The sequence below is a fragment of the Anabrus simplex genome, chromosome 1 (assembly GCF_040414725.1).
Source record: "Anabrus simplex isolate iqAnaSimp1 chromosome 1, ASM4041472v1, whole genome shotgun sequence".
NCBI lineage: Eukaryota > Metazoa > Arthropoda > Insecta > Orthoptera > Tettigoniidae > Anabrus > Anabrus simplex.
In genome coordinates this window covers 113307571-113324374 of record NC_090265.1, presented here as the reverse complement: position 1 = coordinate 113324374, position 16804 = coordinate 113307571, and positions in this window count along the sequence as shown.

Below are 16804 nucleotides of genomic sequence, written 5' to 3'. Positions count from 1 at the left end.
ACCATCTTCATATTTAGTAACATTTCATAAATAATACTAATTCAACTATTCAATGTTTTAAAATAATTAATCTTCCTATTCTATCCACATAATTCTTAATTCATATATCTCTGGCTCAATATGCATTTATACGTCGTATTCTAATCAAAATCCTACGGTGCAAGTTATTTAATTCGTATGTACAGTGTGAATATCTCAATACTATGCTTTGCGTCTACTTAACCATATATATGTATAATATGTCATTTCTCTCGCATTTCATACGTTTCGAGAAAGTGTCACAGAATTCACATACCTCCATCATAACAGCTGTCTTGACATTACATCACCTTCTAAATCTCGGCAAATATGAATATTCACAATCCATACCTTATATCTGGTCAATTCCGCGGTGTACTTCCTCTTAATTATTCGCATCGTTTCGTTGGATCCATTACCTTCCACATATAACGTTTATCTGCCTCCTATATATACCTTGTAATTACAACAAAACGCAATATAATACTTCATATTACTTCATATAACTTCTTTTTACCTTGTCCGACGATCAATTATTATTATCTCAACCACTCAATGTTAATTCTTACTTCACAAAACCTTCAACACATACCTTGCAATTACTGATATACAGGGTGTTAGGTGTATACGTGCAGATATTTATTGTAGCAATAGAGAACGATGTGACGAACCACTATATATCAAACTTTTAGTAATCCTCGGAAGTTATTTTCGAGAGCAAAGGGGTACAATGTTTTTAGAATAGGTAGTATGCCTTGTTCTTGTGAATGAATAGCTTTCCTTTGATAACAGGCAAGTCACGCGCCATCCCTGCCAAACTGGTTTCTGTTCTGTTTATGTTTAAGAGCAAATGGACTACTGTGACAGCTGAGCGCTCCCTATTCAATGCCACGAGATGTTACGTAATATACTTGCCAAACTGGTTTTATGTTTACGAGCAACTGACCTACGGTAACAGCTGAAGGCTACCAGTCTACAACATGTTACGTTACATTATCGCCAGACTGGTTTGATGTTGTTAGTATTTAGTTTCCGTCTTAGGGGTTTCAGACAACACTAGTTATAGGTTTCGGACCCTGGAGATGTATTGAATTCTCAGCGTTAATACTGGTTCATTTGCTGTTACGTCCTTTAGGGGATAGGGATATCTGTGGTCGTCAGCCCTGTGGTCTAGTGAGTATGGAAATGACCTGAAAACCTGTGTCGGTGCGCGACCTGTACGAGCGTGTGATATAATTATTGGTTGGGATACGCACGCCGGGACGTGAAATGCGGTACGATCCCCGTTGTGCATTGCGTAAAGGTAGAAGAAGGAAAACAATTCCTTGCGCCAACGAACAAATGCATGGCATAGGATATCCATATGAGTAGAATCAGAATTGAATTATCGAAGCACATCGAACGTTTTGTTTCAAACGAAAAATGAACATATTATACAACTAAGTAAATTAAACGTACCTACATTTCGTGCTTCCTGCCTGGTTGAGTGGCTAAAACGGTTGAGGTGCCAGCCTTTTGACTCCAACTTCGCATGTTCGAACCTGGCCCCGTGCAGTGGTATTTGAAGGTGCTCAAATACGTCAGCCTCGTGTCGGTACATTTACTGGTACACCGAGCTCGATAGCTGCAGTCGCTTAAGTGCTACCAGTATCCAGTATTCGGGAGATAGTGGGTTCGTACCCCACTGTCGGTAGCCCTGAATATGGTTTTCCGTGGTTTCCCATTTTCACACGAGGCAAATGCTGGGGCTGTACCTTAATTAAGGCCACGGCCGCTTCCTTCCAACTCCTAGGCCTTTCCTATCCCATCGTCGCCATAAGACCTATCTGTGTCGGTGCGACGTAAAGCCCATAGCAAAAAAAAATGCTTCCTTCCCACTCCTATCCCTTACCTGCCCCGTCATCGCTATAATACCTATCCGTGTCGGTGCGACGTAAAGCAACTTGTCATTCGAGCCAAGACACCACTGTGGTTCATAATATCCTCTGGTGCTTAAACATACGTTCACGGAGGTCATCCGAAGTGGTTACCTCAGTTCGGTATACTTTGTTTCTCATGTCCCCCCCAGGCATAACAATCCACTGGAATAAGGGCTGGCCAATTGATAGTTCCACATCGTCCTGTCTACCGTTGAGGAAATGTCTGCACCATCGTGTAAAATCCACGTGGTTCGGCGTAGTCGAAGCGACACTTCCTCTGAAAGCTCCAGTAACGTACTGTATCTACTGTACAGGAGCAAGATAACATTAATAAAAAGATGTAACCGACCTCCAACTACACCCATCCTGATATTAATTAGAACCGGTGCTGGGAACTGCCTTGTCCTATTGAATGGGGATATTCCACAGCTCATGAGTGGGATATAGTGGGTTCCAACCCCTCTGTCGGCAGCCCTAAAGGTGGTTTACCGTGGTTTTCCATGTTCACACCAGGCAAATGCTGGGGCTGTAACGTCATGAATGCCACGATCGCTTCCTTTCCGATACTAGCCCTTTCCCGTCCCATCGTCACCATAAGGAAAGCTACACCGATCAAATTTATGCAAGTAAGGTGATTGGTACCGGTCTGAGTGTCTGAGACCGTTGAGGTCCTTATCTTCCGATCTCCAACTTGGCAGGTTCAATCTTGGCTCAGTCTGATGATATTTGATGGGGCACACATACGTCAGTCTCGTGTCGTAGAAATACTGGCACGTAAATGAACTCCTGCGATATGAAATTTCGTCACCTCAGCGTCTCAGAAAACGGTATAAATAGTATGTGGGACGTAAAGCAAAATAACGCTAATAAAAAGACGATTGGTCAAAGAGACAGACTTCTCACTGCATCCATCCAGATATTAATTGAGAGCCGGTGCTAGAGGTTGCCTTGGTATACTAAATATTAAACACTCCTTCTATAAAAATTGCCTTATGTGTCACTAATACACTTGACAGAAATTCTGGATTGAGTGCTTGATCAATTAACCAGCGGCAGAAATCCACTCTTAAATCATCAACGAGCTTGATAGTAGCAGTCGCCAAAGTTCGAACAGTATCCAATATTCGGGATGTACTGGCTTCGGATCCCTCTGTCGGCAGCTTTAAAGATGATTTTCCGTGGTTTTTCATGTTCACACCAGGCAAATGCTAGGGCTGTACCTTAATTAAGACCACGGTTGCTTCCTTCCCGATCCTAGTCCTTAGTTATATCTGTCGCCATAAAACCTATCTGTGTCGGTGCGACGCACGATACAGATAGGTCTTATAGGACGATGGGATAGCAAAGGCCTAGGAGTTGGAAGGAGGCGGCCGTGGCCTTAATTTAGGTACAGCCCTAGCATTTGCCTGGTGTGAAAATGGGAAACCACGGAAAACCATCTTCTGGGCTGCCGACAGTGGGATTCGAACCCATTATCTCCGGGATGCAAGCTCTCAGCCCAGCGTCTCTAACCGCACGGCCAACTCGCCCGGTAATAATAATAATAATAATAATAATAATAATAATAATAATAATAATAATAATATTTTTTGCTGCCGGGCAGAGTGGCTCAGAGGGTTGAGGCGCTGGCCTTCTGACCCCAACTTGGCAGGCTCGATCTTGGCTCAGTCCGATGGTATTCGAAGATGCTCAAATAAGTCAGCCTCGTGTCAGTAGATTTACTGGCGCGTGAAAAGAACTCCTGCGAGACTAAATTACAGCACCTCAGCGCCTCCAGAAACAGTAAGAGTAGTTAGTGGGACGTAAAGCAAATAACATTACCGGTATTATCAGGTCATTAGGAGCTGAAAGGCAGGGAAGAAAATAGTAAAATATGCGTGGTGTAGGAGGAAACAAGATGAAATGTACTTCACCCGTGCCTACATCGCTCGCAGTAGTTTACTACAGGATAGCATGCGTAAGACCAGAACCAGGTCTCTTTGCGATGAGTCAGGTGTATCTTCGTATTGTGGTTAGCACTAGAGGACAAAGTGTGACAAACAGGTTTTGTGTATAAACATCAAACATGCACACCAACAGACACACACACGCAATGTACCCAAACCAGTACAGTATAGAATGAAGAACTGCCATGCTGTGTTCAAGGTCAATATCTAGCGTTTTAACAAGCACGTCTTCCGTGTGTTGTGTTCAGCTTGCGCCACGTACAAGGCAATCGCGAACTGAAACTCTAGATTTATAATTTTTGTTACCGGTACTTCAATTTTTCTGCTCGGATTAATGAGAATATCGAACTATCGAGACTCAAAATACTACATCGATTGGGAACTGAACTCCCAACTCAATACGCTGCAGAAATGGTGTAACATCTGACATACCAATGTGAAACACGTAGCAATTGTTCAAGTGACCTCCCTGGACTACTCTGCAGACTTCACTTCTCCGTACCCGGCGAGTTGGCCATGCGGTTAGGAGCGCGCAGCTGTGAGCTCGCATCCGGGAGATTGGGGCTTCGAACCCCAATGTCGGCAGCCCTGAAGATGGTTTTCCGTGGTTTCCCAAGTTCACACCAGGCATTGTGGGGTTGAACCTTAATTAAGGCCACGAGCACTTTCTTACCATTCCTAGGCCTTTCTTGTCCGATTGTCGCCATAAGACCTCTCTGTGTTGGTGCGACGTAAAGCAACTAACAAAAGAAAATCACTTCTCCGAATCCAGTCTTCCGTAATATCCATTGGAGATCTGGCGGGCCAGTTGATGGGTCCATGTCGTCCTATTCGCCATAGACCAAAGGACTGATCCAAATGATCACGCAGTAAGCGGCTTATATCAGGTGGTGGACCATCGTGTAAAAACCACATGTTTCGGCGTAGTCGAAACGGAGCATCCTCTGAAAGCTCTAATAACGTACCTATGAGGAACTCCAGGTAAGATACCCCTATGAACTGTGCAGGTAAGATGATGATAATAATGTCATTGGCTTTACGTCCCACTAACTACTTTTCACGGTTTTCGGAGACGCGGATTTGCAGGAATTTAGTACGATAGGAGTTCTTCACGTACCAGTAAATCTACTGACACAAGGCTGACGTATTTGAGCACCTTGTCAAGACTGGACTCAGAAGGCCAGTGCCTCAACCGTCTGAGCCACTCAGCCCGGCAAGATGATTGGTGCAGCACTGCGTAAAGTGCTGGCCTTCTGAACCCAACTTGGGAGGCTTGGTCTTGGCTCAGTCCGGTGGTATTTGAAGGTGCTCAAATACGTCAGTCTCGTGTCTGTAGATTTATTTGCATTAAAAAATACTGCGATAAAAAATTCTGGCATTTCAGCGTCTCCGAAAACCGTGAAAATTAGTTAGTGGAACGTAAAGATATTATTATTAGTAGTAGTAGTAGTAGTAGTAGTAGTAATATTATTTTTACGGAAGTTCTAATTAAACGGGTCCATTACAGTCATCATTTTACCTATCGGTACTTACTGTTCAGTAATAAGCCTTCCGTCCGCCTCTGTGGTGCAGTGGTTAGTGTGATTAGCTGCCACCCCCGAAGCTCGGGTTCGATTTCCAGCTCTGACAAGAAATTTGAAAAGTGGTACGAGGGCTGGAACGGGGTCCACTTAGCCTCGGGAGGTCAAATGAGTAGAGGTGGTCTGATTCCCACCTCAGCCATCCTGAAAGTTGTTTCCTGTAGTTCCCCCCTTCTCCAGGCAAATGCCGGGATGGTACCTAACTTAAGGCCACGGCCGCTTCCTTCCCTCTTCCTTGTCTATCCTTTCCAATCTTCCCATACCCCCGCAAGGCCCCTGTTCAGCATAGCAGGTGAGGCCGCCTGGGTGAAGTACAGGTCATTCTCCCCAGTTGTATTCCCGATCCAATGTCTCACGCTCCAGGACACTACCCTTGAGGCGGTAGAGGTGGGATCCCTTGCTGAGTCCCATGAAAAACCAACCCTGGAGGGTAAACAGATTAGGAAAAAGAAGAATAAGCCTTCTATTATAAATGCCCGGCGGCAATTCCACAGCAGGTCTTTTTCCTTCGAGCAATGTTCACGATGGATGCAACTACGGTTTTTGAAATTTGTCTCATTAATAACAATTTCACTGAATACTTATAGCCTTTTCTTTCAGTGTCCACCGTCCTTTCAATGACCTAAAAAGTTTATGAATAAGCATAGACAACCCGCATTGTCTATTGTCAGAAATTCATCGTAGACTGTCGCAATAACAGCACAGAAATGTTGCGCCCATATTTCATTTACTTATTAACCATTTCCTTTCATTTTGTCAGCTTGGATCACTGAGTAATGCCATTGACGTCTTAAAAATCGCACACAAATACACAACACTTGATTCGCACGTATGTGCTTGTACGGATCTTCGACGTCACTGTAAGGATTCTGTGTACTTTTTACACAGAGTACCCTACACCGGTTTTCGAGTACAGCAAGTGACCTGGCACGTGAGTCATCCTCTTCTACTTGCCAAGCCTTTAGGGGAAGTGCACAACAACATGTGTTGGCCTGCGATAAGAAACAGGTTCAACAAGCCCTATACTCGGCTACTGTACTTCCGTTACGCGTGGACAGAATGACATCACCGGCGTATCCTGCTACGGCCGTTCAAAACACATTAGGTCCTGAAATATTTGGCTCAGTTATGGGCAAACTAATAGGACAAGGTAAAAAGTACATAGCATATATTATGAGATGTATTTTTCTTAGCCGACTAGCTTAATATCTGCACGTATACACCTAACACCCTGTATAGCTTTCTTAAATACGTCAATACGTGTTTCCCATATTCAATTCCATTCAATAAAATCACGATGCATAACCTTACATGTGTTATTAGTGCTACTAATAATAATATCGCTCTTCAAGGAGTACTTAATTTCAATCATTCTCTTCTGACATGCGGTCCATCTGTGACGTAATCTTTAGATACATACATAGCACGATTGATCGATATCCTTCAACTTTTGTTAACTCTTAGAAATCAGCTGTTATGTTGTGTCATTCCTAATCGTAAAAATGAAATGGCGTATGGCTTTTAGTGCCGGGAGTGTCCGAGGACATGTTCGGCTCGCCAGGTGCAGGTCTTTTGATTTGACACCCGTAGGCGACCTGCGCGTCATGATGAGGATGAAATGATGATGAAGACGACACATACACCCAGCCCCTGTGCCAGCGAAATTAACCAATTATGGTTAAAATTCCCGACCCTGCCGGGAATCGAACCCGGGACCCCTGTGACCAAAGGCCAGCACACTAACCACTTAGCCATGGAGCCGGACATTCCTAATCGTATTCTCGACTACTTCATTGAATTATTTGCTCAAACACGGTGATCCAAGTGCGAGATATACATACAATTCAACACTGCCTTAATCTAGCATTAATATCTTAAATATCACACACTTCACTGCATATTATCACTTGCACACTTAAATATTATCATTTCTAACATATATTCAATTCCACTGCATATGCCAAAAGATAATATTAACTAACAATTATGATACTAATTGTAAGCACTTAGCTCGGTTCTCGTTACTCCGATGTCAGTTGTTCTCCTTCGGCCGTCACATGGCTAGTTGTGCGGTCTAGATCTGAGGTTGGGCTGGACTCCTCCTCCCATTCAGAACTGGACTTGGTAGGCAATATCCATCTCTAATCTCGGGTAGGTCATCTGTCCGGATGATACCTCTCTCCAGGTCGGTCCATCTTGAATGCTTAGCAGTTCATCATCTTCTTCGTAAGGCTGCCAACAAAGTTAACCATTTCCGAGGAGTACATAGTCATTTTTTAAAATTCTTAGCAGATATATATTTCTCTCAGATTATCATTCTTAACGTTCTTCTGCGTTATATTTGGCTTCGGATGATACCTCTCTCCAGGTCGGTCCATCTTGAATGCTTAGCAGTTCATCATCTTCTTCGTAAGGCTGCCAACAAAGTTAACCATTTCCGAGGAGTACATAGTCATTTTTTAAAATTCTTAGCAGATATATATTTCTCTCAGATTATCATTCTTAACGTTCTTCTGCGTTATATTTGGCTAACTCTTTATAATTGCGTATAATGTATCTTTTTATCTTGTTCCGAGAAAATCTTTAGATTCAGCTTACTTATTCTTCAAAATTATTTTCTTTTTCTTCTCAGCTTCTCCACCAATAAAATAACTTTATCTTAATTCTTTTCTTCTTTTGCAGTTCATACAATACTTCCCTGCAATATCGTTGGTCTTGCACCTCAGGTTCCCAATAAGCGTATTTGATTCAATCTCCGCTTATCTGGACGTATTTTATCTATTCACATTGTTTCTATGGGTTGATTATCCCGTTTTCTTCTTAATCAATCTAGTTTTTCTTTATGATTTTCCGCTGAAATCTAGTCAAACTTCGTCCTTTTAGAAGCGCGATCGCAATCCACGTTTTGTCTCTGCGAGTTCAATTTTTCAAGTGTATTTTTATAATAATCGCTTCCATTCTATTTTTTTTAACAATCTACTTGACATTTCACTGTTCTGCACCGCCTTCGGTATACATTCGTTCCCAGTTAGACATGGCCTTCTATTATATCTCGATATCATGACATCGTCGTGTATTCTTTTTTGCTTGAGTGGGCCATACCTTCCTCCAGCGCCATTTTTGAAAACGTCTAGAAAATGCAACGGGCACAATATATAGATATAAAATCTGGGAAAATTTTCATAGCTTTCATTTAAAATATAGCCGTTAGAGCTTTCTTTCGTCATCGTATAGTAGGGTGGTCTCCGGACTTTAATAATTATTTCCCATATAGGAACTATGTTGAATTTAAGGGAGCACGAGTGGTTACCCTCGTAATTGTCCAATTCAAATTGTATTGGGTGACTAAGTTTTTGTAACTCTCAAATTGAATTTACTTCTTCGGCTATAAAAGTTTCTTCCACTTAGTCACCGGTAGTACGGAATCAAACTCTGCTTCACTGGGCCATCAGCTGACTTAGGGTTCGAATCTTTTCATTTTGGAGTGCTTGATGTCCGCCTCCTTTCAAACTGATTTATCGACCTACTGTATAGTTCTCCTTTTCTAAATTCGGTTTGCTGTGGCCAAGTAGTATAAGCCTTTGGCCTTTGTATATAAGTTTCTTCCAGGGTAAGTAAGATAGACCTATGTTCTCAACCTAATTGGTGAGTTTGTTATCAGCAAAGTAATTTGAAAGACTTTATCAATAGCCCATTATAATGCTGATACTGTAAAAAGTGATGAAATGGGTGGTGACCTATGTTTGGAAGTGTAATAATGGAGACGTGGACTATTTCTCAAATTTTACGGCTAGCCTCTATTTGAATTGAGAATGAAGAAAACTCGACCTTACCATGGTCATGTTCATGTAATTGGGAGATCAATCCCTACAATCGCACCTGTTAGGAGCAAATAGGCTCAAGTTGTACCTATATCAGAGCACTTTTGCACTTAATTTGTTTTCTCGATTGACGAGCTCCAGTATCGTTTCGAAGTTGTAAGGGTTTTTTGAGCAAACTAGCTCGTCTAAGTATTGTTTACTTATGATGACACCAAAGTATCTTAGAGAGGAAAGAAATACAATTTCTTTAATTTCTGTTTGTTTAACGGATACTTTAAATATTGCTTGTTTGCCCATTCAACCCAGGAGCTTCCTGTTCCTCTGTGAGCCACGAAAACACGATAACGATAATAATAATCCAAAATATCTACAACAAAAATAAATCTCCAAGCACCCAAAACTAAGACACTACTATGCAGTCATTAAAGCAGTATGTGTTTACGGGTCACAAACGAGCATTGTAAACAGGAAAGTAGACTGTCTGCCTCTGTGGTGTAGTGGTTAGTGTGATTAGCTGCCAACCCCGGAGGCCCGGCTCTGCCACGAAATTTGAAAAGAGATACGAGGGCTGGAACGGGGTCCACTCAGCCTTGGGAGGTCAAATGAGTGGAGGTGGGGTCGATTTCCACCTCAGCCATCCTAGAAGTGGTTTTCCGTGGTTTCCCACTTCTCCTCCAGGGGAATGCCGGGATGGTACCCAACTTAAGGCCACGGCCACTTCCTTCCCTCTTCCTTGTCTATCCCTTCCAAACTTATCATCCCCGCACAAGGCCTCTGTTCAAAATAACAGGTGAGGCCACCTGGGTGATGTACTGGTCCTCCTCCTCAGGTGTATCCCCCGACCGAATATCTCACGCTCCAGGACACCTCCCTTGAGGCGGTAGAGGTGGAATCCCTCGCTGAGGTCGAGGTGAAAACCAACCCTGGTGGCTAAACTGATTAAGAAAGAACATTGAAGAACACTGAGAAAAAAGGAACGCAAATTCATAAGAAAAACTTTAGACCCAGAAATCACCGACAGGCAATGCCGACTCAGAGGAAGACTGCAATCAAACGATACGTAAATGCTCACAGTGACATTAAAAAACGCAGGTTAAGATTCTATGTACATATTAAAAGAATGCATTCAGACAGATTTAAAAAACGAATAGTCGAATAGAACGAAACAGTCGTAAAGCAATAACAGACACAGTGAAATATATTGTCGAAATCAAAACCAATTTGAAACAGGCCGGGATTACATCGGCAGATGTCCAGACAGGCTAATCTTCAGATACAAAATTCCCAAATGGAAGTTGAGCAAGAGGAAAGACCAAAGAAGACTGGAACAATGGTCTGAAGACAGGCAGGAAGCCCATAGTAGTACTGTAGGATGAAAGAAATATGGGCACAAATTTGGGCAAATGCACGCCTATAAGTGCTTTGCATAGACTTAGTTGGCTTATTCACGTATAATAATAATAATAATAATAATAATAATAATAATAGCATCCTGTGACCCCAAACTGCTGAAATTAAAATATCCTGCATTGACGTCATTTAGGTGACTTGGGCATGAATTTCTACTTTACTGACAAGTCGTTTGACTATACTCAAATTTCCCTGAAGTGAAACTTAATATTCTACGTACAATGATCAGAATACCTTAAGATTTCCCTTGGGTGACCCATTTATTCGCGCTAATGAAGTCAAGGTAGTAAGTGCCCCTCACTTTGATCATAGCTTCAGTATAAAGAGTATGTCATACATGTTTCCCAGGTTGAGCCGTTAACATTGTGATAGGTGGTCCCTGGGTAATTCCTCACTCTTCCTTAGTTTTTCCCCATATCTCACTAGATTCCACTGTATCAATCACAGTTTAACTTCAGATGTTCTATTGTTAATGGCCATAATGTGAATATGTTCCACTGTTGCTTCCACCGAGCGAGTTGGCCGTGCTGTTAGGGGCACGCAGCTGCGAGCTTGCATTCAAGAGATAGTGGGTTCGAACCCCACTGTCGGCAACCCTGAAGATGGTTTTCCGTGGTTTCCCATTACTGTACATTAACTGAAGTCACGGTCGCTTCCTTCCCACTCCTAGCCCTTTCCTATACAATTTTCGTCCATAAAACCTATCTGTGTCGGTGCAACGTAAAGCAACTTGTAACCAAAAATCTCCTGGAATGTCGTTAACGTTTTATCTTTCCCACGTCAATGATGGCAGCCCACTGTGGCCTGCACCTAGCGGTTGAAACTCCACCTGTCATATTTCTGGCACATTTTTAAAAGGTAATTCACGCAGAGGATTTCAGTTTCATAGGAAATGCTAATACTATAATTGCAAACATTTTTATAATCCCTGTCATAGCGGTAACAGTTATCACTCTCAAATCGTACACGGTACAAGAGAAGAATTTAATGGAACGGTGGTTCTGTGGGCATTCTTAATTTAGTCATTCACAACGTTCTCCAGGAAGAACTGTAAATAATACTTCGTTAGGTTGCAATGGGCCCTTCACAAGGTTATTGTTAACAATCAATAGCATGTGGTGCAGAAAACTGTCACACAGTGGACAAATCGGCGCAATAAAATTTTGTAGAATTAATGGAAAGACTGAAAGATAACAATAAATGAAAATTAATTGGCGACCTCTGCTGTATATACTATATCATACGTATTGACACTTCCCCAGTGGCCGTGACATCTGGCATGGAGAAAAGAGATCTTGCAGAATGGAAGTTCCCTTAGCTCCGGGTAGTAAGGTAGCAGGACTCAAAACCCGACCGACGTTCACCTTGCAATCTACCATCACTGAAATGACTGAAATATTAATGTAAGCCATGGAGTACGATCACTATGTTCGTATTTTCAAAAGCATTAAGGTATAACCTCTAACCGAGCGAATGGTCGTGTAGCTGTTAGCTTGCATTCGGGAGACAGTGGGTTCGAATCCCACTGTCGGCAGCCCTGAAGATGGTTTTCCAAGGCTTTTCATTTTCACATGAGCAAATGCTGGGGCTGTACCTTAACTACGTCCACATCCGTTTCCTTCTTGCTTCTAGCCCTTTCCTATACCATCCCCGCAATAAATCCTATGTGTGGGTCGGTGCGGCGTAAATAAAATTCTAAAAGAAAAGAAAACTTTAATCTCCGGATCATGGGCAATAAGTCTCTGAAAAGTGTGAAGTCAAATAAAAATTGTAACTAAACGTATTGTTTTAGTAGTGGAATGATACAGTAGCTAGAAAGCTAAAGAACTTTAATTTCTTTAGTACTTACTGACAAAGACTTGAAAATTTGTAAGGTATAAAATACAAAGACACGATAGGTTAAGTTGGTTTCACCCTAACGTACTTACTACTGCATCGCCCGCGAAGCGATATGATTGGCTAAATTCAGCAACTGTTAAAATTGAGAACGGTCTGAAATATCGAATTATGTTTCCAATAAATGAACGGTGTTATTAACCTTCTAATGTTCATATACCCGGCTCACACTGCTTCCGACTAACCTTTCTGTTCATTCCTTCACGACCGTCAGACGTATGAAGTTGAAATTCCAACTATAGTTCCTGCTATCTGTTCTATCTGTTAAATTTATTTGGAAACATTTTACCTCTAATGGGTTTAAATGTGGGTAAACTCCGAAAAGAAAAATATTGAGTTCTACAGAACTGTTTTGACATGCGAACTGAGGTTGTATTATGTAGATTAGACAGATAATGCAATCTTAAATGTATTAAATGTTTAAAGAGAAGATTCCCTTTAGAACTGTAGCTAAACGCAGGTATCTTGTTAGTGAATTTATAAACTCAAATTTTAATTAATCCATCACCCATTAAATTTTGAAAGGTACTTACGAGAGAGGTACCGCGGATGTGAAGTAAAAATTAGGATTCCACCGACGATACGGATGGTGAACACTTCTTGTCAATCATACAACTAGTTAATCACAAGTAAAATATGGACGTAAGAAACACACCACGCTAAGTACGGGCCTGTAGACCACTACGTCCTAAGCCACTAACACAGCTTATCAGCTACAAAATCAAAAGCAACAAAAATACCACATGATTCAGGCGAAAATGAATTAATATTGCGCCCGATGTGTGGCTTTGCTTCGTTACTGTAATATGTGCAGTAAATGATAATAGGTAATCACGCGTCCGTACATTGCGCATTATAGTGACTTATTCCTTCAGGGACTTATTCTCGTTAAGAGGAGTTATGACTGAAATTAGAACGTCTAAAATTTACTTCTTATTACACCCAAATTTAAAACCCAATCATATATTATCACACAAAATTTGAAGTTGGTTAGTTAATTTATTGCAAATATTTTAACAAATAAAGTTTATTTTTATATTACATGGAAAATTCTCCAAGCGGCACAATTTCCATTATTATTGGGTTATAATTTGATAAACATGTCAGAGATACTCATACACTTAATAGTAACTCTGCGCTTTGCAGTAAAGTGTGAACTGTTCGAGATTTAAGGTTTTCAGTATTTTATTATTCATACAATAAGCAAACCTCTAGTTTAGTGCTACTTTAGGAAGAAAAATATGAAGGTGATATTCAACTGATAATAAATTCCGCCTCTGTGGTTAGTATGATTAGCTGTCACACCCGGAGGCCCGGGTTCGATTCCCGGTTGTGCCACGAAATTTGAAAAGTGGTACAAGGGCTAGAAAGGGGTCCACTCAGCCCCTTGGGCGGTCAACTGAGTAGAGGGGGGGGGGGTTGATTCCCACCTCAGCCATCCTCGAAGTGGTTTTCTGTGGTTTTCTGTGGTTTCCCACTTCTCCTTCAGGCAAATACCGGGATGGTAGCTAATTTAAGGGCACGACCGCTTCCTTCCCTTTTCCTTGTCTATCCCTTTCAATCTTCGTACCCCCCGACAAGGTCCCTGTTCAGCATAGCAGGTGAGACCACCTGGGCGAGGTACTGGTCATTCTCCCCGACCCAATGTCTCACGCTCCAGGACACTGCCCTTGAGGTGGTAGAGGTGGGATCCCTCGCTGAGACCGAGGGAAAAGCTAACCCTGGAGGGTAAACAGATTAAGAAGGAGAAGATTACACCATTCCCCGGAATAACGTTTCCGAAACCCTAACTGCCTAATAAAATCTAACCAGCCAGTCAGTTTTTCGCAAACGTGTCCGACGTAAAATCTGAAAGAATGCTTTCTCAGAGCTTACATACAACATATGTCAACCTGACAAGCCTGTAAATGTTCGCTTCATGTATATCACCCTTTCCCTTGATCGCTGGGTCTACTACAGGAACTCTCAATTCATTTACTATGGCCCTTTCATGCATACAGTTGCGAGTAAATATTTCATATGTGGCACTGTATACTTGGTAATGACTTATAAATCAGGTACAAGCACAATATAAAAGCTTATTGTTCCCATAATATTTTCTTCTCTAATGTTTTCAATAGGTTCATCAATGTCCTTTGCAGATATGTGATATTAAGATCCCAGACGCAAGACTGTTGCTACTGAGTGCCTTACATGTTCGACAACCAAATCTTGCACATTCCATCTTGTTCACAGTGATTTCTCTCTGAATTGATTGTTATTTATCATCTTCACTTGTATGTAGGCTCTTGATTTCCTTACTGTCTTTAAATTGATGTCACATTCTTCGCCACAAATTAATTTCTTATTTTCGCAATGCGATACTAGTAAGTATCTTCTCAATATAACTTAATGATTGATATTCAGACACTACAGGCGTTATAGGCACAAGTATTATCAAAAGTTGTCTAATTGACACTTAGTCATAGAGACTAAAATGTAGGCCAACGTTTTAGACTTTCATAATTGTAACAAGGACAAGGAATGTTAACACATGTGCACTTTGACAGTGAGAAAGAACAGTGCGTACTTTAAAATTACCTTTCATCAAAGTATAAGTTGTAACTAAGATATCCATATTATTTTCTTGTAAAATGTTGAGAAATCTACCCTTTTTCGGGAGAAATGGAAAAGGGATGCGCTACTGTGAATAAGAGGACGATTTCAAAACACAGTTTTGGTTTATTACACTGAAGAAATGAAATGAAATGAAATGAAATGAAATGAAATGAAATGGCGTATGGCTTTTAGTGCCGGGAGTGTCCGAGGACAGGTTCGGCTCGCCAGATGCAGGTCTTTCGATTTGACACCCGTAGGCCACCTACGCGTCATGATGAGGATGAAATGATGATGAAGACGGCAAATACACCCAGCCCCCGTGCCAGAGAAATTAACCAATTAAGGTTAAAATTCCCGACCCTGCCGGGAATCGAACCCGGGACCCCTGTGGCCAAAGGCCAGCACGCTAACCATTTATCCATGGAGCCGGACTACACTGAAGAAATACACCATCTACTACTTTTAGGTACTGTAGCCATGAACGATTTATCGTCAGTCGATATTTTCCGCTACTGTGGACATTCACGATATATCGTCAAATGTTTCGATGGATATGGAAGGAAATAATTTATGAAGGTAACCGTGCAGTATAACAAAAAAGACAAGGTTTATTATTATTATTATTATTATTATTATTATTATTATTATTATTATTATTATTATTATTATTATTATTATTATTATTATTATTATTATTATTTAGATTCATATACTATGTGCAAGCAATTTTGATTCCACCTTACTTACGGATACTGTTTGTCAATTATGACGTTCCATACTACTCTACCAAATGGCGAAGAAATTGAAACTCTATTACGCGTACTATTAGTGAAATATAATTAACTTTTGACGACTAAATACCACATTATGTCATCAAAGATCTTTCGTTGTGAATACTTCTATAATTACGCTCCAGTACCAGGGTGTCATCCCAGAATGTTGACCGAAATACACCGACTGACAGAGCAAATGCAACACCAAGAAGGAGTGATCCGAAAGGGACGAAAGTTGGGGAAAAAACAGAGACGGCACTGATGAATAATTGATGTTTATTTCAAACCGATATGCAGGTTACACAATGCGCACGGCATCGACTCAGTAGGATGTAGGACCACCGCGAGCGGCGATGCACGCAGAAACACGTCGAGGTACAGAGTCAATAAGAGTGCGGATGGTGTCCTGAGGGATGGTTCTCCATTCTCTGTGAACCATTTGCCACAGTTGGTCGTCCGTACGAGGCTGGGGCAGAATTTGCAAACGGCGTCCAATGAGATCCCACACGTGTTCGATTGGTGAGAGATCCGGAGAGTACGCTGGCCACGGAAGCATCTGTACACCTCGTAGAGCCTGTTGGGAGATGCGAGCAGTGTGTGGGCGGGCATTATCCTGCTGAAACAGAGCATTGGGCAGCCCCTGAAGGTACGGGAGTGCCACCGGCCGCAGCACATGCTGCACGTAGCGGTGGGCATTTAATGTGCCTTGAATACGCACTAGAGGTGACGTGGAATCATACGCAATAGCGCCCCAAACCATGATGCCGCGTTGTCTAGCGGTAGGGCGCTCCACAGTTACTGCCGGATTTGACCTTTCTCCACGCCGACGCCACACTCGTCTGC